Consider the following 23,428-nt stretch of genomic DNA (forward strand, 5'->3'; position numbering starts at 1 on the left):
GTACACGATACTGACCGTTAGGTAGAAAAAATTCAGTAAAAGGTATTCTTAGAAATTGCATAGACTGTTTTAAAGTCAGACTTGTTACTACGACTCGCATCATGTGAGATCCTCCTGCAGCAAGGACTACGCTAACCCGACCTTTCTTTACCTGCGGTGTTGATTATGAACTTCCGGTATTCATTAAGAAAAGGGCCCGTGCAAAGGCTACTCTGAAAACGTACCTATGTATTTTCGTTTGCTTTACAACCAAAGTTTTATTCATATAAAATTGACACACAACTTAACTACCGAGGCATTCTTAAATGGCCTGCGATGATTCATTTCGCGTCAGGATCTGTGCCATAGTAAATATTCAGACAATAAAACTAATTTTATAGGGACACGCAATGAACTAATGGGCTTAACGAACTTACCGATGGACGCTGAACATAATGAACCAATTACGAAATTTCTAACTGTCAATCACATTCAGCGGCATTTAATACTTCCTCATGATCCACGTTTCGGGGTTTTATTGGAAGTGGCAGTGTTAAATCCGTAAAATACCTTTTGAGACAAGTTATTGGCGAAACTCGATTAAGATACGAAGTATTATAAACCATGTCAATCCAGGTTGAGGCATGTTTGACATTTACGATCTCCTTTAACGTCAGGATATTTTTTAATCGGCAATTCCATCACATCATTTCCCGATCACAATCTTCTATCCATACCAGAGAATCGATTCAATCATTATCAGCATGTCCGATGAATGTTACAGCACTTTTGACAGCGCTGATTGCACGAATACCTACACCTAATGCAACGACGGACAAAGTTGTGTGCAGCATCCCACTCACAGTTTGGACCAGAGTCCTTAGTGAATGTTCAAACAGCCAAAAATGTTGCAATTTATATTGTTTTCGGTCCAGAATGTATATGCTTCGGTGCAAAACTTCATATTAGAGAATTGAGACACTCATTACTATTTTTGGTGTTGGCTCCGACACTTCTTTCTAGTAATTCATATCAGCTCAAATCCTCATGAATGGGCTTTATTTTTAAGAGTACTTCTTCCTTTAGAGGCGTTTTATTATTTGTGAAAGATGCCAGCGTTCCCGCAGTCTCGGCTTCATGTCACTTGCACTAACTACTGGATTTTCGTTTGACGAGCTCATATGAAAATACGTTACCCATATGTCGTTCTTCATTTTTTCAATAGCATCGGGATTTTTTCTAATTGCTAAACCGTAGTATATTGTTAAATCACCGATCACTTTAGTTGTCAATTTTCCCTCTCCTTTTCAACCAACGCCCTTGTGGTTCCACATGACCCACGCATTCTTTCTTTCCTACAATGGCTTCTTCTCCATAAGGTTTAATGTCGAAAATTGTTTGAAAAGTTTTGCTATCCCAGTCACCGATATACGAGTAGCGAAACGAATATACACGATACCGATATTGCTGTAAACAATTTATTAATCATTGTTATTTGTTTATTACTACATTATTAGTTTACTGTTTGTTGCGACCTCCTGGTCACCCAACGAAGCCTCGGTTTGACGGATTACCGCAATGAAATGTGTTAGTCACCATAGACCGTCCGAGGACGAACCAGCGCACAGTGGCTGAATTCGTCGAAATTCTGGCCAAAAGTCATATTTCCAAATCTAAGGTAATTTATCGTACTAAATTGTCATAATATGACTTTAAAATGTTAACGTACTTATTTAACGTTAAATATTTAGTATAAAAATATAAAATACACCCTTTTTTAGTTGTTTTTTTACATTTGTTCTAATATATTAATCAATTATATTCTGTTTCTTGTGCTTCTTCTTTTTCTTCTTCATCCTCTTCCTCTTTAAGATAAAATTGTCGTACTGAATTGCAATAATATATTGTTAAAATGATAATGTACTTTTTGAATGTTGAATATTAACACTTTACGGACCGGTAGCGGTTGAACGTCCTACACACGTCTCACCGGTCATTCGGCCGTAAACACTTTCCTGACACACCGGCTCTGTTTTGGCTTAGATTTTCGCGCGCGAATACTTATATGCGCTTTTTCTTATGCCTATAGGAATGTTAAACCAAACTTTGTGAAAGTGCTTACTATATTATTCGCTTTATGTTATTATAGGGTGTAGTAGGATATACGGAATGGTAGGATATTCTTTGGTATCTGGGAAAAACACACAAAAGTTTATTTATCTTTCGTCGATACATATTAAATGTTTGGTACAAAATAATTTTGAACAAATCAACGCAGTGTTCGAGTTGTTGCTTTTGCTTTCGAGCGTCCGGCTTTAAGCAGCCGTACTCTCCCGTTACAATATTAACGAAACGGATAAAACGATTCATAACAATTATTGTGGGAAGGCGTCCGATGAGCCTCCTGTACTCTACTCTCTGGAAGGCGTCCGGCGGATAGTCCAGCCGTTCTTTCCATTCCAGGAGCGACCCAGGTATAGCTCTCGTACTCTCCTATCACAATATTTAAGTGATACGCGTATGATCAGAGAGTCCACCCGCACTTCTCCTGGTAGGCGACCGACGGATAGTCCAGCCGTTCTCTCCTCCAGAGAGTGACCCAGGTGTCATTCCCCGTACTCTCCTGTATTGTAAGGGCGTCCGCAAGCTGACTCTCCCACTCTGAAGGGGGGCCGATGGTAATACCTCGTTCTCTCCCAGCAGAGTACATCGTTCCATCGTTATGTACTCCGACTTGTACGGTACTGGAGCTTTCGCTCATCCCCGCTCTGTTTTCAAACTTTTCGTTTTTGTAACATTAACGTCATTGCCGGCCTGGCTCTGCTTTATAAGTTTGTTAACAGTGTCTTCGCATACACGATTCTCTTATTCTCTGGTCGCTTAGCCCTGACGTGACGTCAGGTTTCCATCCCTAACCACGTGGAGGTGGACCAGTTCTACTTTCCGTCATTCCTTTCTTTCTCTTGGCAAACACTTTTTTGGCGTATTCGGCCAAGTGTTTGTATCCTTTTATTTTTTCGATAGTAAGGCACCTATCGTTTTTGTATTTTGAGAGATCTCCGAGGTGTTCCTGGAGATCTCTTCTTTCTAAGTCGTACTTAGGGCAGTCAAATACCACATGATCGCTTGTCTCTTCCAGACCGCAGAAGGGGCACTCCATGTCCGCACATCTTGCGATCTGGTACAGGGCACTGTTCAGGGAACCCTTTCCTGTAATAAGGAATGTTAGGTCTAACCCCGGATGGAACCACTTGTTCTTTGTAGCATACTGGACGTTCCTGATGTACTGGAACGTCCCTCTACCTTTGGTGTCGGCGTTCCATCTTTCTTGCCATTCTTCTAGAATGGCTTTCTTGAGCTTGGCCTTTTCTCTCTGTTTATCGTCTAGGCTCATGTTTTCTATATGAGTCGGTGTTTCATATTTGTCTTTGTATTTGGCATGTAGTCCCGCTCTTATCCTTTCTGTTTCTCTTCTAGGCTCATGCTTTCTATATGAGTCGGTGTTTCATATTTGTCTTTGAATTCAGCATTTAGTCCCGCTCTTATCCTATAGCCTATTCCCCTCTGCACTAGGGTAAGGTCTATAGGTAATTTACCCGTCAGGACTTGGAGGGCTGCTGTGGCGACCGTCCTGCATGCTCGAGAACAACTGAGAAGTGTCATTCTCTGTGCTGAGTCTATTTGTCTTCTGATGTGTGTCTTTTGAGACTCACCGTACCAGGCGCCTGCCCCGTATGTTAGTATGGGGCTTATCAGCGCCTCGTACATGAGGCCCATGGATCTTTGGTTGATCCCCCATTCCTTTCTGGATATCCTCGCGAACTGGCCGCATATCCTCTTAGCTTTATCGGCCGCGTATTTTGCATGGTGGACAAAGCTTAATTTGTTATCTATTATTACACCGAGATACTTGTGTGTCTCGGTGTATCGAATTCTATTATTGTTAAGACTAACGGCTGGTAGTTTTGTCTTATTCATTTGCCCTTTTAGCAGCATAGCTTTCGTCTTGCCCGATGCTATTTCCAGGCCTTGCTCACGGCACCAACTTTCTATGTCGGCCATAGCCAGTTGGGCGTGAGCTTCAACTCCATTTCTGGAGTTACCCGGGATAAGCACGAGCAAGTCGTCAGCATATGCTATAATGCTGTGCGGCTTGTCTTTTTGGGTGTGCAATAAAGTGTCCATTATCATATTCCATGCAATCGGGCCGATAATGGAACCTTGGGGGCATCCTCTGGTGAGTCTCTGTCTCCGTTGAGCGTATTATGTGGAGACCCTTATATGTATATCTATTATCAAAATAGTTCCTCAGCACATTAAAGATCTTTGTTGAGCATTTGGTCATAGTTAATCTGTGCAGGACGGCTGTCCAGCTTAGATTGTCGAAAGCTCCTCTTATGTCGATGAAGACACCGACTACATATTTCTCATTTGAGTTTCTTATTTCTTGCAGTGCCCTGCAAATTGCGTCTTCTGTGGATTTTCCTTTCCTGAAGCCGAATTGGTTCTCATTTTCCATGGCATTTTCTTTGTATGCCGTATATACTCTTTCAAGTAGCACTCTTTCGTATATTTTGCCAACGACTGACAGCAGTGAGATCGGCCTATACGATGAAGGATCGGAAGGGTCTTTCTCGGAGCTCTTAAGGAAAACCTTGAGCTCCGCTTCTTTCCACTGCCTCGAAAAAGCACCGTTTTCGAGGCAGTTGTTATATAGGTTCCTCAATATCTTCGGATTTTGGTTGTTTATCCGTTTTATAATCTCCGGGTTTAGATTGTCTGGCCCCGGAGCTTTTTTGTCTTTTAGCCTTTTTATGGCCTGCTTTATTTCAGAGTCAGATATTTCTGACTCTGTGTTGAGGTTAGTGTATTTTGTTATCTCTTCAGTCCTTTCTTGCGCACAGTCGATCTCAACCGTGCCCTCGTTTCCCGCAATTTTGCCCAGGAGTATCTCGATGGATGACTTCCAGTCTGTGCTACTTGTAGTATTTACTCTTAACGTGTTAAACACGTCATTGGAGTATGTTTTGCCGCAGACCAGCTTGCGGACAATCCCCCAAGCTTTCCTTTTGCTCTGCCTTATGACCTTATTATATTCGTTGCGCCTACGACTATAATTTTCTTTGGCTATTGCTACTTGATTTGTCAGGCCGATTCTCCGACACCTCTGGAGATGCTTGCGGCTGTCATTCACCCTTTTTCTAACATTTTCGATTTCTGCATTCCACCAGGGAACCGATCTCGTTGTTAGTGCTTTCCTTTTCATAGAAGCATCACAGATTTTTGCAACAGTGGTGTTGAACGTTTCCACCGCTGCTTCAGGTGCATCGTATCTCAAGGACCTTAGCGTCATATCCTTCATTTGGGACAATTCGGTTTCGAATTTGTCCCAATTTGCACTTCTGATGTTATATCTCTTTGTTATTGTTGTCTTTCTGATCGGGTACTGGCCCCCCGATTTATTTTTGTATATTATTTGAATGCAGCGGTGATCGCTGCTGCACCAGTTTGGTTTTACCTGCCATGCTTCTATGTTCTTACTCGTTTTGGGTGTTGCCAGTGTTACATCTATGTTGGACCTGCCGTTCACCGTCCAGAAGGTGTAGGGGTTGTTCGGCTGATTCAAGATAGCTAAGTCTTTGTTTAGGATGAATTCCTCCAGGAGTTCACCCTTTGCATCGGTCGTTCGATTGAACCAGAGGACGGACTTGGCATTCAAGTCGCCTCCGATTATTATATTATCCTTCGAGCAGTCCAGTGACTCTGTCCTTTGTTGAATATACCCCTCGATCTTCTCTTTGCATTGACAGTAAATCGAAGCCATGTAGACGTCTCCTTCGCTGGTGCCAAGATGCACACAGACGAAATCAGCGTTACACAGCTGATTTACTTTCGTTACTACCATGTCGTTATTGTAAATAACGATGGCAGCTCTTATCTGACCTGTGTTCGGGTCTGGGGCCGTCACTGTTCTGGCTGTCAGGGGTGCGTACCCTTTTATTGCACCTTTATATGCGTAGGGCTCCTGGAAGAGCATCACATCGATTCGATGGTCAAAGGCGAGCTTTTTAACCGTTTGGCTGCTGACGTATTTTTTCGGACATATGCCAAAACTGCGGCACTAAATGCGCGTGTATGGGAAAAAATGTAAAACACTATTCATACAATAAATTCACTTGTATTGCTTTGCAACAACAACAATCAAAAAATACCAATTCTTTACATAAATTTGTTTTAATTAATTTTGTGAGTAAAATTCGTAATAAGCACTTATAGTTCAATCAAATTAACACAAATAATCTCTTATAATCCTTTACACGGGTGGTTTGCTATACAGAGCGCGTGAATTCCCTTTTTACAAATAGAGCAAATTAGGTTTGAACGTTTAACTTCTCCACCATGTTTACTGCTGCATTCCACACATCGCCGCAAATTTCGTCCAGGTAGCTTTTCAAGACTAAATATTTGGCTTGGTGTAGATGACGTAGGTTGTTTATATGCGTTGTTTCTGTTTGCGAACCATTCCTTTTCAATTTCATCAATAATATTTGAAACAAACTGTAACCTGGTTAGCTTTTTACCCTTATAATTTTCGGAGTATATTATGTAGGCGTTTAAGACCATTCTTCCAATAATGTTGAATGCAACTTTTTTCCAGTACTTCATTGTTCTTCTTTCATCCAGGTATGCATAAAGCATTTTATCTGCTTCGTCTACACCACCCATGAACTTGTTGTAATTATGAACAACAGCAGGTTTCGTCTTTTCTGACTCGTAAATTCCTCTTTTCTTTGTAACGACTACGTTATCTGTGGTGCAGTTCGTTGAAACTAATATGACGGGATTTCTTTGAGACTTTTTCTCTCGATAAGAGCACATAAGAATTCCATTGCTTTCAAAATATTTAGATTTACCAACATCTGCAAATTTAGCCTCCTTTGGGACGTTTTTTCTATTTTTTCTGATGGTACCGGTTATATATGTATTTTTTTGCAATAATACTTTTGCTAGTTGGATACTTGTGAAAAAGTTATCGGTGAAAACATGAAATCCTTTATTCAAATAATTCCCTAAATTTAATAATTGTTGAACAACAACATATCCCAATCCATTCTTTTTTATTTCTTCCTTGCTTTCGGTTGACTTTGCGCCTCGATAACACAGAAATCCTAAGCAATACTTTGAAACAGAATCACAAAGGACCCAAAATTTGATCCCCCACTTGTGGTGTTTTTTATTAGGAAGGTACTGTTTTATACTCGATTGACAATGAGTACCCACCAGTGATTCATCGATACTCAACTGTTGGTGCGGTGTATACTGTTCACGAAAAATCTTATTGGCATAATCCACAAGAAAGCAAAACTTTCCACATGGATCGTAATCCGGATGTCCTGGTGGTGCCAAAGTGGTATTGTCAACCAGATGGAAAAACTTGATGATCAGTAAAAACCTATCCCTAGGAAACATTTTTCCAAACCACGGTATTTGCCTTGAGCCTGTATTCCAATAGGACATCATTGTTGGACGTCTAGTAATACCCATTTCCAATAAAACAGTGATAAATGCTTTCATTTCTACTATGGTAACAGGTTTCCATTTTTTTGCACGTGAGTGACGCTTCAAAGTGTTGTTGGAACTCAAAAACTGATGAGCGTACCGGTTTGTTTCAGTAACCATTGTAGAGAGTAGGGAAAACGAAAAGAATATGGAGAAATATTCAATTGGTTTTGCTTCAGGATCAGGCGGATGTTGTGGACCAGGAACCTCCGTAAAGTAAAACTTTTCATTCGAATACCATGAATCCAAATGCAAAAATTCATCAACAGAGGCATGTTCGGTGCAGTCTCCACTTAGTTCGTCATCGCTGCTCTCGCTAATAGCCCGTAATCTCTTTTTAGGAATAATAATATCACTTCCGCTATCACTTTCGTTATCACAAATTTGCACTTCATCATCAGTCCACGATTCCGAGTCAGTTTCACTCCAAATATCAGGCATTGTTTACACCGTTATTTAACACAAAAAAAGAATGTAGATTTGAAATATGTAATATTATTAGAACAATTAAGAATCGTATGCTCCGCAAACGCAACGTGCTTCACTGGACGTACAAATTCTAGTGTTTTGGAGTAGCATTATTACGCTCTCCGCAGTCTTGGCATTCAACAAAACAGGAGCGCTATCGCGCTCTTCGCATTTTTGGCGTAACATAAGAAGAGCGCGATAGCGCTCCTCAGCAGTCAAACGGTTAAGTTCTGCCGCTAAGGTTATCGACCTTTGTGCGTTGACTTGCAAGATTTGCAGCGCCATTAGATGGCATATGTAATCTTGCTTCGCAGAATCTCGACCTGACGCAGGTACTCGGGGCAGTTCCTGTCTCGAGCACTGTGGTCTGTGCTCCTGCGTTTGGCCCGCGTGCAACAAATGCACTTGGGCGCCGCTTTCGAGGCGGGGCAATCCTGCCTGAGGTGCCCCGCTTGTGCGCAGTGTTCGCAGACTTGCTGCGTCACTTCGCACTTCTTTGTAGAGTGGCCGAACCCGAGACACTTAAAGCATCTCGAGACATCCATGAATTCTTTCACCGAGTGGACCTGCCACCCGATGTAAAGTTTCTTGCGCTTCTCCAGTTCACAAGTCCTGGCGTTTTATTCTTTGTACTGAACCGGAAGTGTATCAAGGTATCGTACACTTCCCTAGCGAGAGCAGAGTTTTTGAGGTTCTTACCCCATATCTCTTGTCTTATTTCCTCCTCCTTCATCTGCTGATCCACGTCGTAAATAATTACGCACGGATTAGGCTTTTTAGGTGCCTCGCACTTGAGACCAAGCTTGGCGAACTTGGCCTCTTTTATAATCTTGAGGTCGTCCTCACCGCCTGCTTCGATGAGGACGCCGTTATTTCTTATTTTTCGGACCTGCTTTATGCGCAGGTCCTTCTTGTTCTCCTTGAGAACCTCAAAGATTTTCTCTTTGACACTCTCGCTAGTGTCCTTTGAATCGGAAATCGCAGGCTTGATGATCACAATCTGCGATTTCTTACATTCCCTTTTTGGGGTCTTTGGTGCTAAAGGGGCATTGCGGCGTAGCTCTTGTTTGTCTCTGTGTGAACTGGTCTCACGCTTGTGAACAAGTTCACTTTCTCTTCGAGAGCGGACATCCTGGTTTTCAGGATCTCCGTCTCAAGATAATTCTGGGCCAGGCCGGATTCCAGCTCCGACCACTTGCCCAGGATGAACTTTACACTGCTCAACTCGATATTATTGGCTTCATCCATCAGGAAGGCCTCCAATTCCTTCCTGTGGACTTTCAGTGTCTCGATGGCACTCTTTGGGCTGCCTGGTTTACTTGGCTGCTCTGCAGCCTCGCTCCCGGCGACCCTTTGTCGCTTCTTTGGCAACTTTGATGTTGCCGAAGACGACTCTTTGGCAGACGAGACTGAGTCTCGTCTGCTCGTTCGACATTCGGAGTCCGATGACTCCCCTTCCTCCCTCCGCCTCTCCTTCCTCTTCGACTTGGTTTTTGGTTTTGTGAATTCCATGAGATTCCCACGAGTAGGGTGGAAATGAGGTCGACCTGGGTAGAGCCACCCCTTACCCGGGCAAGGCTATTACTCCGGAGGACGCCAGGTATCCGGAGTTTGGTCGCTTGGCACTGATGCACTCACCAGCCACGTTCCGGTGCCATCGACAAGAACGTACCCCATTACCGCGTACCGCAGCTTAGGGTTAAGGATTTTTTAGAGAGGCTTTCATCCTCTCAGTCCAGCCGATTAAGGCAAGACCCCCGTACCATTGTCGCCACTACCATTTGAAGATGACTTCAGTGGGTTGTTGCGACGTCAGGGTTGACGGTGTGGGGCACCATTGACGCCACTACCATTTGAAGATGACTTCAGTGGGTTGTTGCGACGTCAGGGTTGACGGTGTGGGGCTCCGTGCGATTTGCTTGGAACACATGGGGTTTCGGGTACCTCGGGATCACCTTTCCCGTACCACTCACGACTGCTGCCGCTCGCAGTCCCTGAGGCCTAGAGCTAATAGGAGGTTGGCCTGCGCCTTCCTCCTTTTCCATCTCTCGTTGTCATCTTAACCCTTACGAGATATAATCTAGTCGCTTTTTTAATACCATTCCTTGCCATTTTTGGCACCCTAATACCTGGAATACCGCCAGCTCATGATTCTTTCGAACCCCCACTGACGTTGATTCCCACCCGGCTAAGCCCGGGTGCCTGAGGTGCACAGAGGCTCTAATGTGCACTGGTACAGGATACGAGTTACTGTAGATATTGTTTTGTTGGAACGTGAACAGCTATGCGACCGCGGGTTCCACGCCGCGGGGCCTACTCGGGTTTGACCCCGAGCATCCCTCTACACTCCACACCAATCATCCGCCTAGACGTCGTAACGCTAGGACGGCTTGAGTCCCCTTCGCCCGCAGCGGTGATCCAGCTCGCCGGTTCCAATCCCCGACCGCCGGCCACCACGAGTATAGCCGAAGCTAGAGACATCAGGCTTGATCCCCTTACTTGGTGCTTTGTGGTCTATTGCATGCTGCGTCGGATAGTCCGATACACACTGCTCACGCTCCTCAACAACCCACATTGGCTCGCCAATAATGTTGGACACCTTAGAAAGGTCTGGTAATGCCCTGACCTTTGGCCCCTGCGCCACGACAAGGCGTGTCCACTTGCAGGGGCGCAGCAGAGTACAGCAAGAATGCGGGCCGCGTCCGCGGCCTGTGGTATTTATATTTGACCGTTGCTAATGAAGCGTGGCTTATCAACAAGACGCGTCGCTAAGTGTTTTCCCGCGTAAAACCGCGAGTCTACCGCGGATCGCAAACTAGTTCCTTCTAGAAGCTTCTATCGCCTCGCGATTATTCGGCTGACGACGAGGATAGAGAGTCGTACCTCTCACTTCCTCTCGCGGAAATGGAATTTTTTTCGCCGTCTTCGTTTGCTGGTTGTTACAAGGGTAATTAAATCTAATAACATTTTTATACTTTCATAACATTAGTATTAAACAATATTTATTTTATCTATTAGAATTATTTGCAGATTAATATTTACATAAGATTCCATAATTCATATAATAATCTTCTTCAAATAAGTAATAATTTAATATTTTTTTTTTAAACTGTGATATCGCTCAAAACAGTCACCTTTATGTAATGGAACATTGCAAAATTTGCAGACAAAACATGTTCTATTTCTTTTTTTTTAATTGCACAAACTCTACGTTGTCTTTGGGGTTTCTTATTTTTTTTTTTATTTTAACAGACGTGAGTCTGGGAGTGGAAACAGGTGGGGTGATGAGAGTTTCCTGGAGTAAAAGCGGCTCCTTACACCCTACAAAAAAAATAAAACGTTAGTATATGACAGAAAATAGCAGGAGTTCGACTCGCTTCCTTGAGTACGTAACAGACACTGAGAAAAACAAAACACCGCCAGGGATTTCAGCGCCGCCGTGCAACGCACCCACACACACATCGACCCAAACAGCAGACCGATATCAATCCCACCGATCCAACAGTATACGTAATTATTGTCAATAGCTGATGACAAAATAAGTGAGGTAAGCAGGAAAAATTGCAAAAAACCTGCTCAGCATACGAAGGTGTCAAGCACCAGCAGGAACAAGCCATGCATAGTCAGTCATGCCTTGGTATGTGTAAAGCTACAAAATAAGCTTGAACACAAGTAGTTATCCTGTAAAAATAGAAGCTAAACGGAATGTCTTTAGTAAGGCATATAAACAGTGACAGTAGACACCGTGACTAACAAGGAATGTTCGCGAACGGTCCGGCTTCGATTTTGATGAAACTTTGTACACTTATAAAGCAGCCAAAAATAATCGACACGTATTTTTTTTTAGCTGCGGTAACTCGAGTTTAAGGAGTGAAACCACCCCTTGTCATTATGAAAATTTCAATAAAATGAAAAATTAAGTTAATAGCTGCGGTAACTCGAGTTTAAGGGGTTAAACCCCCCCTTGAAGTTTTGGCTCGAAACGTCTACCTCGAAAACGGAAAGATATATGAAAAAATTGTTAATGGGCGAGGTTAATGGTTTCTTATGTACAATAACATGGTGTTAAAAAATTTAACAAAATACAGTTTGTTTATAACAAAAAAATTTTTTTAACTTAATTTTTCATTTTATTGAAATTTTCATAATGACAAAAAATGACGAGCATTTTGTTCCAAATCCATTAGTATATAACATTTTAAAATTGCCTCTTACAGTTTTGCAGATTTTGATGATTTACATCTTGCGCGCACATCCACTATGGTAGTAGCCGTTCTAACTTTGATTTTAATGAAGCATTGTAGGCTTGCACTAAATTATACCATTACCATACGTCACCGATATCGGGGTCAGCTTCCACGCGTAGTAACTCTACTCCGCGATATGGTTTTACGACGAATGTCAATCCTTTTGGCCACGCAGCAAGTAACGTCTGCGTCTGCTCGGGAATTCTGTGCTTACTTACCTGTTCCTGCGTGAGGCAATGCTGACGTCAGTCTTGGGGTGCTGGGACTTGGCACGTCGATGGATATTAAGTTCCAGCGGATGTTCTCGGTGGCTTCTCCCTGGTCGAGGGATCGTGGAGATTCGATCCCGAGTGGTAGACGTCCGTCGGATGCCGGACGGTGATATTCGCGGACTAGCTTTCGAAGCTGGTATTTACGACCGGCGCGTCGCGTTCTGGGCATATACTCGTAAGAGCTCGGCGTGTAATGACAAGACCGTGCGGCTATGTCCGCACCGCCGTGTTGTCGATTACACTAGATATCTCTTAAATAATCAGACCGTGCAGCTGTGTCAGCACCTCCGTAATATTATAGGAGAGATATCGTGATGAGTTCTCGAGTACGGATGGGTATTGGAAAGTACTATATGCAGACTTTACTATATATGAATATGTATATTATAATAAACTTGATTACAAGTAATTTAAAACTGATACTTATGAGTAGTACGCAAGGAATGAGTTGCTTCGGAGCAGAGTCTGAACGTCGGCTTCAGACTCTGTGTTCTGGACTCGGAGTCGGACTCCGGACAGTGGACTGGGCTGACCCAGATCGCAGACTGACGACTGTCGACTCGTTTCGTCTTTTATATTAATCGCTTGGTGGTACGGGCATCGCGGGGATGTTTACAATAATCTGGTGTTTATGTCTGATGGCGTGGGACTGATGTATCGTGGTCGAAGGATGTTTATATGAGATAAGATTATTGTGGAATGTGTTATGGTTTGGTTTGGTCGGAGGATGTTTATGTGAGATTAGGTTATCGTGGAATGTGTTATGATCTGGTTTGGTCGGAGGATGTTTATGTGAGATTAATGTGTTATGTGGGATCGGATTTGTCGTTACAATTTTGTGTGTTACGATCCCTGTTCTGGTCAGCGCGTCACCTGGCAGGTGAAAAATATCATAATTATGTGATATCAGCTCGCGGGTATGTTCTAGTTCCTCTTGGTTGAGGTGCTCCGTATTGATTAATTTAAGAATTTCGTTGATTCTCTCTAATGGAGTTCTAGACTGAATAGCGTTTACGCGAGATTCAGTGTTTGAAATAGGAGCGTTATGGATTTCGTCGATTTCTAGTATTTGAATTGAAGGAATGGAGAAGGCGATAGCCTCGGAAGACGTGTTTACACATCGAATATATGAAATGCCGTTGTTTTGTTTCACAAGGCAGTCAAGCGTCGTGACGCCTGGAGCGAGGGTGAGGCGCGGCACGTATCCGACGATGGGGCCGGTGGCTTTAACCGGGATACATGTCACGGATCGCGCCTCTACGCGTATTTCTTTGGTTTGATTTTGATTATAGAATGGAATCGCTATGTCGTTCCAGATTACACTGTTTTTCGTGTATGATATCGTTGCTTGACCTCTCAGAAAGGTGGAGCCCAGGATTCCTTCCACATTTATGGGGAACGAATCCGGGACTACGTGAACCTTGAGAGGTGTGTCGTAGAGGGTGAGGTAAGCGGACCCCAGGGTGGTGACTCGTTCGTGAGTTACCCCGCGTATGCTTAGAATATCTTTTTTATTAATGCGCGTATCCGGCTTTAGCGCGGATATTTTAACTAGACTGGGCTCGGCGCCCGTATCCACCATGAGTGGTGTAGGTTGGGTGAGTTGCGGAGCGTCAACGAGGCTGAGGGGCGTAAACCACTCTTTTAAGTCGACGCGGAGGATCCGGGCTCCTCGGTTTTTATTTCCTGAACTTGGACTGGTTTGACCTCCGGACCGCGGTTCAGGCGAGGTGGGAGGTCTCGGTCGTTTCCCGGCTGTCTATTTAGGTTGCGTGCGCGTTTACGGCACTCGTGAATGTCGTGCCCGGGAATTTGACAGTAAGTGCAATGACGCGGCGGCACGCTTTGTCGGTTGTTATCGCGCTGCGGTTCGCGATATTCGCGTCGCGGAGGTTCGTATGTGCTTCGATACGGCGGTTGATAGGGACGACGCGGTGGCTCGGGTTTCGTCGGCCTAGGTTCGTCGCGGTAATAACGTCTCGGCGACGACGATCGCCAAGTGTCGCGGAAGGGGGGTGGAGTGTAAACGCGTCTTTCTTCGCGTCGTTCCGGCGTTTTATCGCGTGGCGAGAACTGGACGTGCTTTGTTTCTGGCGTGCGACCGTATCGCTTGTTATCGTTCTCTAATTCTTTAAATATCTCGATAGCCTCGTTGAAAACGCGCGTGAGAGGGCTACCACGCAGATGACGTAGTTCGGTTCTTATCTGTGGAATTACGCCACGGATAAAGCAGTCTGTTGTTAGTGTATCGATATCTGAAATGTTCGGGGAGCGACGGTTGCAATCTATAATCGCGTCACGGATGTCTTTCGTTCGACTTATAAAGTCGAGAACGTGTTCGTCTCTTTTCATAAAAATATTCGCCATTTCTCCGCGGTAATGGTCAACAGTTCTTTGTGGGCCGAAAACGTCTTTTAAGCGGCTGCAAAGATCCGCGATCGTGTTGCATCGATCGTCCTCGATGGCTGTCGCGGCGCGTCCTCGGAGACGCGTGGAAATTAGACGCGCGAGTGTCGTTTCCGCGTTTGGGGGAATCAATTCGCGAGCTCATCTGCATGCGCGTGTGAAACTTAGAATAGACGAGTCCGTGCCGTCAAATGTAGGGATTGTCGCGAGGGCTTCTTTCATTGTGAAGTTAAAAGATTCCGGGCACGGTTCCGGAATTTCGACGGGTGCTGGTGCTGGCGAGCGCTCCAGGATCGTTTTATACTCCTCACGCATCGCTTGCATTGCAGCAAGTGCGTTATTGCGTTCGCGACGCGTTGTCTCGAATTCCAAACGTTCGGCTTCGAGTCGGCGACACTCCTCGGTTATGCGTTTTTCGCGCTCTGCCATCTGATTTCGAAGTTGCGCTACGGCCTCAGGATTTACCGGTTCGGGAGTTTTCTTGGAGCGGGTGTCCATGGTTATAATGATTTGGTACTTACGTGAAAAAAAAATTCCTGATTTATTGATTCTCGTACAAAAAATTGCACCACCACGCTATATCCGGCGGCACCTCGTCCGGTGTGCCGTTTGAAAAATTACGTAAATACGAGACTAAATTGTCGTCGGGAATTTGCTCGTGGTTGAATACATGAAGCGCGGTTTGTGTGTCTACAATATCGATCGGCGTCGGTGGTCTGGGGAGGATAACTGTTTCCTCGTCGGAGCTATCACACAAATCGATTACGTCCGGTATTGGAGTGGTTCGTTCGTTCCCCGGGATCGGAGCAGGAACCGTCGCAAGCTTCTGCGCGGTACCCGTTTCCAACTCCTGGGCGATTGCTTTTCGTCGTCTGTCTTGGACCTTTTTACCGCCACGGCGGCTTCGTCTTTTGTTTTTCTAAAAGTTCGGAACGTCGGTAATTGTGCAATGTAGGTGCTTACTGAGCGCTGATACTTACTCTCTTCACGCCAGAACACTCGCCAGATATTGCGGCAGGATTACTGCGCATATCGCCGGTGCCTGTGCAACGCTGGTTCAAGCGCTTACGTTTGATCGTAGTCAACGCGGGCCACCTTTGCACACTGTCGAATTTATTTGTCACTGAGCTCGAGTACGGGAAATCGTACGTTTGAAAACGCGAAACTTAATAATCTTCGGTTGATTCCGTGCGTCTTAGATCGGTCGCAATTTCCGTGCTGGCCTTGCGGCGCGCGTAATTCTGCGACTTCTCTAGTTTGTCTGAATTTAAACTGTTCCTCTATTTCTTCCGCGATCATAATCCACGTTCGCTCTGAGACGTTGGTTCCCTTTGTACTCGCGCTTGCTGGTGCACCGGGAAATAACTCGCGAAGAAGACGGTCTGCACTTGCTGCTAGTCGTTGTGCTTGAACTTCCGGAATTTCACAGTCAAGAGGACGGATTGCTCGCTACGTGCTTACGGTGTGGCGTGTCGCGTTGGACTGAGCGTCTAGCGGGCGCTCTCGCGGCATTGGGATGCGCGTCGGGTGGGGGAGCGATAACCCCCGCCTGGTTTGACCGATGCGCGCGCAGCGCTTGGGTAGTGGGGACGCGTTGCGCGTGGCGCTCTGGAATGCGGTCAGATAAGATAAGGCGGCGTTCGCTCGCCGACTGTAATCTCGCCGGAAGCAGATAAGATAACGGCAGTATTACGTTACTGCTCGGGTGGACTGAGTGTTGGGAACGTTGCGTTCGCCGACGGTTGCGTCACCGTAAGGAGATAAGATATGGCACAGGGATTGAAAGTATCCCACCGCTGTCACCAATGGCTCACGTCCCAGTTACAGTACGTGGTATCACAGTGAGTACGTGATGGGATCTTTCTATGGACCTGTTGCTCTGTGGATGGAAAGCGGTTGTTTTGCAATGAGTTATACGGAATCGTTTGGCTATCACCTTGAACAGAGAGCTCATGAAGTTGGAGCCTTGGTCGGTTAGAATGGCCTTCGGCGCACCGAAACGTCAAATGGATTTATTCACAAACGCGTCGGCTGTGCTCACGGCGTTTGGGCTTTGGAGAGGTATAGCCAGGGAATATTTGGTTAGGAGATCTTGTATGGTTAGGATGTAGTTGTTTTCGGAGGAAGTCGTAGGGAGTGGACCCATGATGTCTAAAGAAATCTTGTCGAATGCCTGTCCAGGAGTGTCTGTTAATGTCATGGGTTGTCTGGTCTTTACGCGTTGGAGTTTCTGCATCTGGCAACTTGGGTATGAAGTTACGAAGTTCTGAACGTCGACTGTAGGTCTTTGTGATACCCTTGTGTCCACCGAAAGCGGATGCGTGGTATTCTGTGATAATGTCGTGCCTTAAGTCTGTCGGAGGAATTTGTATTTCGTTGGTACAGATGAAGATTTGAGTCTGTGTAACTGCGAACAATTCGATAAGCGCGTCGTAAGTTTTTCTCCACGAGACGTCGTCTATCGCGGAACGTGATATGCTGATTGTTTGGAGATTTAGTTCGGTCGCGACGTTGTATAGCGAGCGGAGGCATTCGATGACGTCGTCGCGAGTGGCTGTGTGAGTTGGAGTTGGTTTACAGGGTAACAGAATAATATTGTGTGAACCGTTCTTATTTAATTTAGCGCGGCAGAATGTCAGATCTTTTGTTGACCCGAGTTTGTTTTCCTGGGCTAATTCTATGGAACCGGTGTCGAGTGGTTGTCCGTTCTGTGTGACGAAGCATGCGATATTGTCTTTTCGCATCGTCAATCGGTCGCGTATGTATACGGTGGTTCTGCGTCTATCATGCGTGTCTACGTATTCAGATTGAAAGAGTGGTACGTCGTCTGGGTCGTCGTCCGTGTCGGATGCGGCTGGCGATATGGGTTGGTGTGAGATATCGGATTCAGAGGAGTTGTGTGTCGGCGACGGATCGGCGAGGTCTGGAGGAAGTGGAGAGGGAGGCGATTCTGTGAATGTCGACGGATTGAATAGCTCCATACCGGAGGAATCGGAACTTATCGGTAGGACTGGAATGGGATTGCGCGAGAGTGCGTCGGCGTTTGTGTTATGTCTGCCGGCTTTGTAGATTATTTTGTAATCATACTCGGCGAGTTTTAATCGTCATCGCAGAAGGCGCGAGGAGGGGTCCTTCACGGAATTCATCCATACCAACGGACGGTGATCAGTTATCAGTGTAAACTGATGGCCGTATACGTATGGTCGGAAGTGCTGGACTGCGTAGATGATCGCCAAACATTCTTTCTCTATCGTTGAATAATTTAGTTCGGCGCCGTGGAGCAGGCGCGAAGCGTATGCGATCGGCTTATCGCAGCCGGATTCGCCTTGGCTGAGCACGGCTCCCAGGGCGAAACTTGAAGCGTCGGTGGTAATATTAAACGGTTTTGAAAAGTCTGGGTATTGCAAGATTGGCTCGGAACAAAGGGCTGTTCTTAGCGTGTCGAAAGAACGTTGTTGATCGTGACCCCACACAAACTTAGCGTCTTTACGTAGGAGAGTCGTGAGAGGTTTAGAGATCTGTGAAAATTTATCTATGAATCGTCTGTAGTAACCTGCCAGGCCGAGGAATTCGCGTACGTTTTTCGCGTTTTTAGGTGTTGGGAAATCTTTCACTGCAACTACCTTCTCGGAAGACGGTCTTACTCCCGTTTCGTCTATAATATTTCAAATTTTTTACCTACTAAAAAGTGTTGTAATGCTCTGAACAGGTGGTAATCAGATGGGGCAATGTCTGGGGAATATGGGGGATGTGGTAAAATTTCCCAATTAAATTCAGACAATTTTTTTGTAACGCTTTTCGCGACATGCGGTCTAGCGTTGTCGTGATGGAAGATAACGTTGTTCCTATTCACTAAACCTGGTCGTTTTTCAGCTAGTGCTTCCCTTAATTTTTCTAACTGAGTGCAATATTTGTCTGAATTAATGGTATCACCACTAGATAAAAGTTCAAAATAGAGTATTCCTTTATAATCCCACCATACACACAAAAGAACTTTACGTGGATGTAACCCTGGTTTTGCACAGCGTTGAGGTGGCTGATTTCGTTGGGACCAGCTACGTTTCCGTTCAGGGTTTTCGTAAAGTATCCACTTTTCATCACCAGTTACCAGGCGTTTAAGGAATGGCTCATGTTTATTACGCGCAAGTAATGACATGCACGCTGTCGTTCGTTCAAGACGGTTCCGTTCCGTAAGTTCATGGGGCACCCAAACGTTCAACTTTGACACCATCCCCATTTTTTTTAAACACCTATGAATCGTTGTCTTAGGTATTTTCAGAACATTTGACATCTCTTGAACTGTCAAACTTCGTGATTTTTCAACAAGATCCCGAATTTTATCTTCGTCTGTCTGAGGAGGACGCCCGGAGCGTTCCTCGTCTTCTAAACAGAAATTCCCAGCTCTAAAACGTTGGAACCACTTCCTACAGGTGCGAGATGAAAGCGCATTTTCTCCGTAAACAGCACATATGTTTTTCGTGCAATTGTTACAGAACTTCCTTTCCGAAATTCATATAACATGAGATGTCGAAAATGGATACGCATTTCACTCATGATTTTTTACTGTTAGAAGTCACTGTGTTCACTATACTACGATCTTATACCCACGAAAATCTGCTCTAGACTGTTCTCGATCAGCTAAGCTCAAGTGCATTGGTCCCTTATCGCCGTATGTTTATAAATCGAGACATGAAATGTATACACAAAAGTCGGCACGAACTTATGGGATGACCTAATACATCAATGACATACCCACAAGCAACAAAATTCACACAGCCATCTATGCAGACGATACAGCAGTGTACACCTCATCCTGGCAACCTAAGCAAGCAACAAAAATACTACAACTACACCTAAACAAATTAATAACCCACTTCCAAAAATGGAAATTAAAAATCAATTGTTTCGCCAAAAATCGGCCGGTCTGGTGTCGAAGAACTTGTTGAGCCAGTTTTTGAGGTCCTCATCGTTGTCGAAGGTAACGCCCCTCATTTGGTTCGACAGGGAGCGGAAAAGGTGGTAATCGGTCGGTGCAAGGTCCGGAGAGTACGGCGGATGCTGAAGAACCTCCCATTCGAGCTCTTGGAGGGCGGCTTTAACAACTTGTGCAACGTGGTGGGGCCTGGCGTTGTCGTGAAGCAGTATGGTTTGGCCTTGTCGATTGGGTCTTTTCAGCAGAATTGCCTCATTCACGCGGTGCAGTTGGGCAATATAGAGTTCCTTGTTGACCGTACTGTTCTTCTCGAGCATCTCCCAGTCCCACCAAACGCAGATCATGACCTTCTTTGGATGGAGGTCCTGCTTGACTCTCGGCTTCGGCGTATCACCTGGGGCCACCCACTCTTTTCTTTGCCTCATATTAGCGTATAGGCACCATTTCTCATCTCCCGTGATGATTCGATGCAGAAAACGTTGCTTATGCCCACGTGTTGCTCGGTGTCGGACGAGATGTTGCGAAGCAATTTGAAGGCGATTTTCTTTATTCTTTTGAATAAGCTCGTGAGGCACCCAGGCTCCCAATTTTTCTGCGAATCCCATCGAGTGAAGATGATTCAGAATAGTCTGATGATTACAGTTCATTTTTTCGGCCAATTCGCAACTTGTTTGGCGACCGCCGTCTTCCGCTGTGAGGCGTGTCGTTGAGTTCAATGTCGCCGTTTTTGAATTTCGCGAACCATTTTCGCGCAGTTGACTCGCCTATGACACCTTCTCCGTACACGTCGCAAATCTCCCGAGCGGCTGCGCCAGCTTTTTTACCTCGATGAAAAGCGAAGAAAAGTAGATGTCGAAAATGTTGATTTTTGTCTCCTGGAAATTCCATTTCTAAGCTTGAAAAATAATAAAAAATTAAATTATTCAAAACAACGATTATCACAGTTTTGTAGAGCAGAAAGAGCTCTTTCGAATGCATATAAACATTTTGCCAAACAGCAAACAAATCGTTCTAGGATAAAAGAAAAAATAAAACGCTACGAACTTATTCGCCAACCCAATACTCTTTTAGTCCATTTCAGAGTTCTTCTAAAGATAGGGTTGTATGCGAGATATTGATCGGCAAGGTCGACACCATTCATATATTGATTGTAATCTATTATACAATGATTCAGTTTGGACAACCTACTCGCTAGGATGCGATGGAACTGCCTCAGCGTGACCGAACTTATACGTAGGGGCCGGTAGTCGGAAGGCCGAGGCCTATCCGGCATACCCGACTTCCTAAGAAAGATCGTTTTCGATCGCGACATGGAAGCAGGTACCTCTCCTGCAAGGAGGAGCAGGTTGTATAGAAGTGCCCGCAGCATGGCGGGAACAGAGTTCCACAACCGCGGCGACACCCCATCCAACCCTGGGGCGGAACCAGCTCTCACGGAGTGCCTATCGACGTCCGCAGGCGAGAAGAATTACCAGACCCACCTTGCAGTGGTGGAGGACCTGATTCGGGGCCCTCCGTGTCCGCACTCGCACCGACGCCTTCGAGGTGGATACCTCGGGCGAACGGCCCTCTGGTTCCTTGTTGCCTCTCTACTCTCGGACGACTCGGTATGCCCGTCATGTCTCCATCGGCGGTACTGGTTTTCCCCGAAAAGAGGTCGCCAGTACTCGTCGAATTTAACAGAGGACGGACGGTTCAAGTCTATGTCGCCCTCGAGTATATAATCGAGACAGCAGCGCTTGTTCTTATTATAGAGTTTCTGCACAATGGCGTACTTCTCTACGCGCTGGCTCTTCCTGCTCTCTACAGACCTTTTCGGAGGACGACGCCGCCCCTGTCTGTGTGGCCGAGGAGGACTTCCCCCGACCTTTGCTGGGAAAACGTCACTTAACCATCCTTAGATGGCTTCAGTGACGCTACTCCCCTCCAAAGCCGACCGCGCGATGTTCCGCAGTCTGCTAGTCTGAAAGCTTCCGATCCTCTCTGAGCGATCCACCAACTCTCTGATCGCGGATCGGAGCCTCTCAAGTTCGTCCTGAAGTCCAAGACTAGCGGGGGTATAATCAGCAATGGCTTAACTAACGACTGCTGTTGGTCCGTCGGCTCAGATGCCAGGCCATCCGAGAACCCGGCGGCAATATTCTTTTATTTTTGTCCTCCATATTTATCTGAATGCAGGGGAGCACCCGGATAAAAGAAAAAATAAAACGCTACGAACTTATTCGCCAACCCAATATAAGTCATTCTTCCTATAAGCTTCACACATAACTTCATTTGACAAGGTATTTTTTATACTAACTCTACCTTCTTTAAATATTAACTCCTTATTTTTCTTTTCAATTTGAGAGACTGACATTAAATTTTTTCTGAGATTCGGTACATAATATATGTACATTATATAGTATTCTTCTATTTGTTCCCAACGAATGCATTAAGGTTTATCTTACCAACTCCATGCGCTTGTAGTATTGCACCTGGTTTATTCGGGTCAGTCGCTGTATTTATTACCTGTATATTCGTCTCTCTGAAGTCAGTGAACCATTCTCTTCTTTTGCACACGTGATACGTACTTCCACTATTCAGGATCCACATATCTTCAATCTCAACATGATTCAGAGAAACTAAAAGTGCGTTTGACTTTCCTCTGGATTTTGGCCCGAACTTCTTATTCTTTTCCACATTTGCCCCACAATCCTTTGTCTTATTGCAGTTAAAGTATATAATATTAGGTGAAGTAAAATGTTCTGAGCGCTTTTTCGCTTTATTTCGACGATGAAATTAACATAGTTAGGATTATTCGATTTATTATAGATCAAATATGCGCCGCTTTGTTCGATAATTTTTGTCTATTTTGAAGGCAATTTCATAATTCCGCGGTTGAAGAAGTCCTCGTCCCTATTGGTAAAAAACTTGACCAGCTCATTTTCACAAGCCTCTCTTGAGGCCAGTTTTGTACCATCAAGAAAATTTTGCAAATGCTTGAAAAGATGATAATCGCTTGGTGCCAGGTCTGGACTATACGGCGGATGCGATAGAATCTCCCAGCCAAGCTCTCGGAGCTTCTGACGCGTCGTTAAAGATGTGTGCGGCCTGGCATTGTCTTGATGGAACACAACACCCTTCCTATTGGCCAATTCTAGCCGCTTCTGGTCGATCGCCTGCTTCAGTCTGGTCAGTTGTTGACAATAGAGGTCCGAATTGAGTATTTGGCCCGATGGGAGCAGCTCATAGTGGATGATTCCCTTCCAATCCCACCAAACACACAATAAAACCTTCTTGGCCGTTAATCCAGGCTTGGCGATCGTTTGGGCCGGCCCACCGCGATTGGACCATGATCTTTTTCGGCTGTTGTTCTCGTATGTGACCCATTTTTCATCGCCAGTCACCATCCGCTTCAAAAATTGGTCGATTTCGTTACGTTTCAACAAAGAATCGCAGGCATCAATTCGGTCCAAAAGGTTCTTTTGCGTCAATTCAGGTGGCACCCATACATCGAGCTTCTTCTTGAGACCAGCCTTATGCAAATGGTTCCAAGCGGTTTTCTGGCTAATCTTCAGTTCCTG

The sequence above is a fragment of the Habropoda laboriosa genome, unplaced genomic scaffold (assembly GCF_001263275.1).
Source record: "Habropoda laboriosa isolate 0110345459 unplaced genomic scaffold, ASM126327v1 scaffold173, whole genome shotgun sequence".
Taxonomy (NCBI): Eukaryota; Metazoa; Arthropoda; class Insecta; order Hymenoptera; family Apidae; genus Habropoda; species Habropoda laboriosa.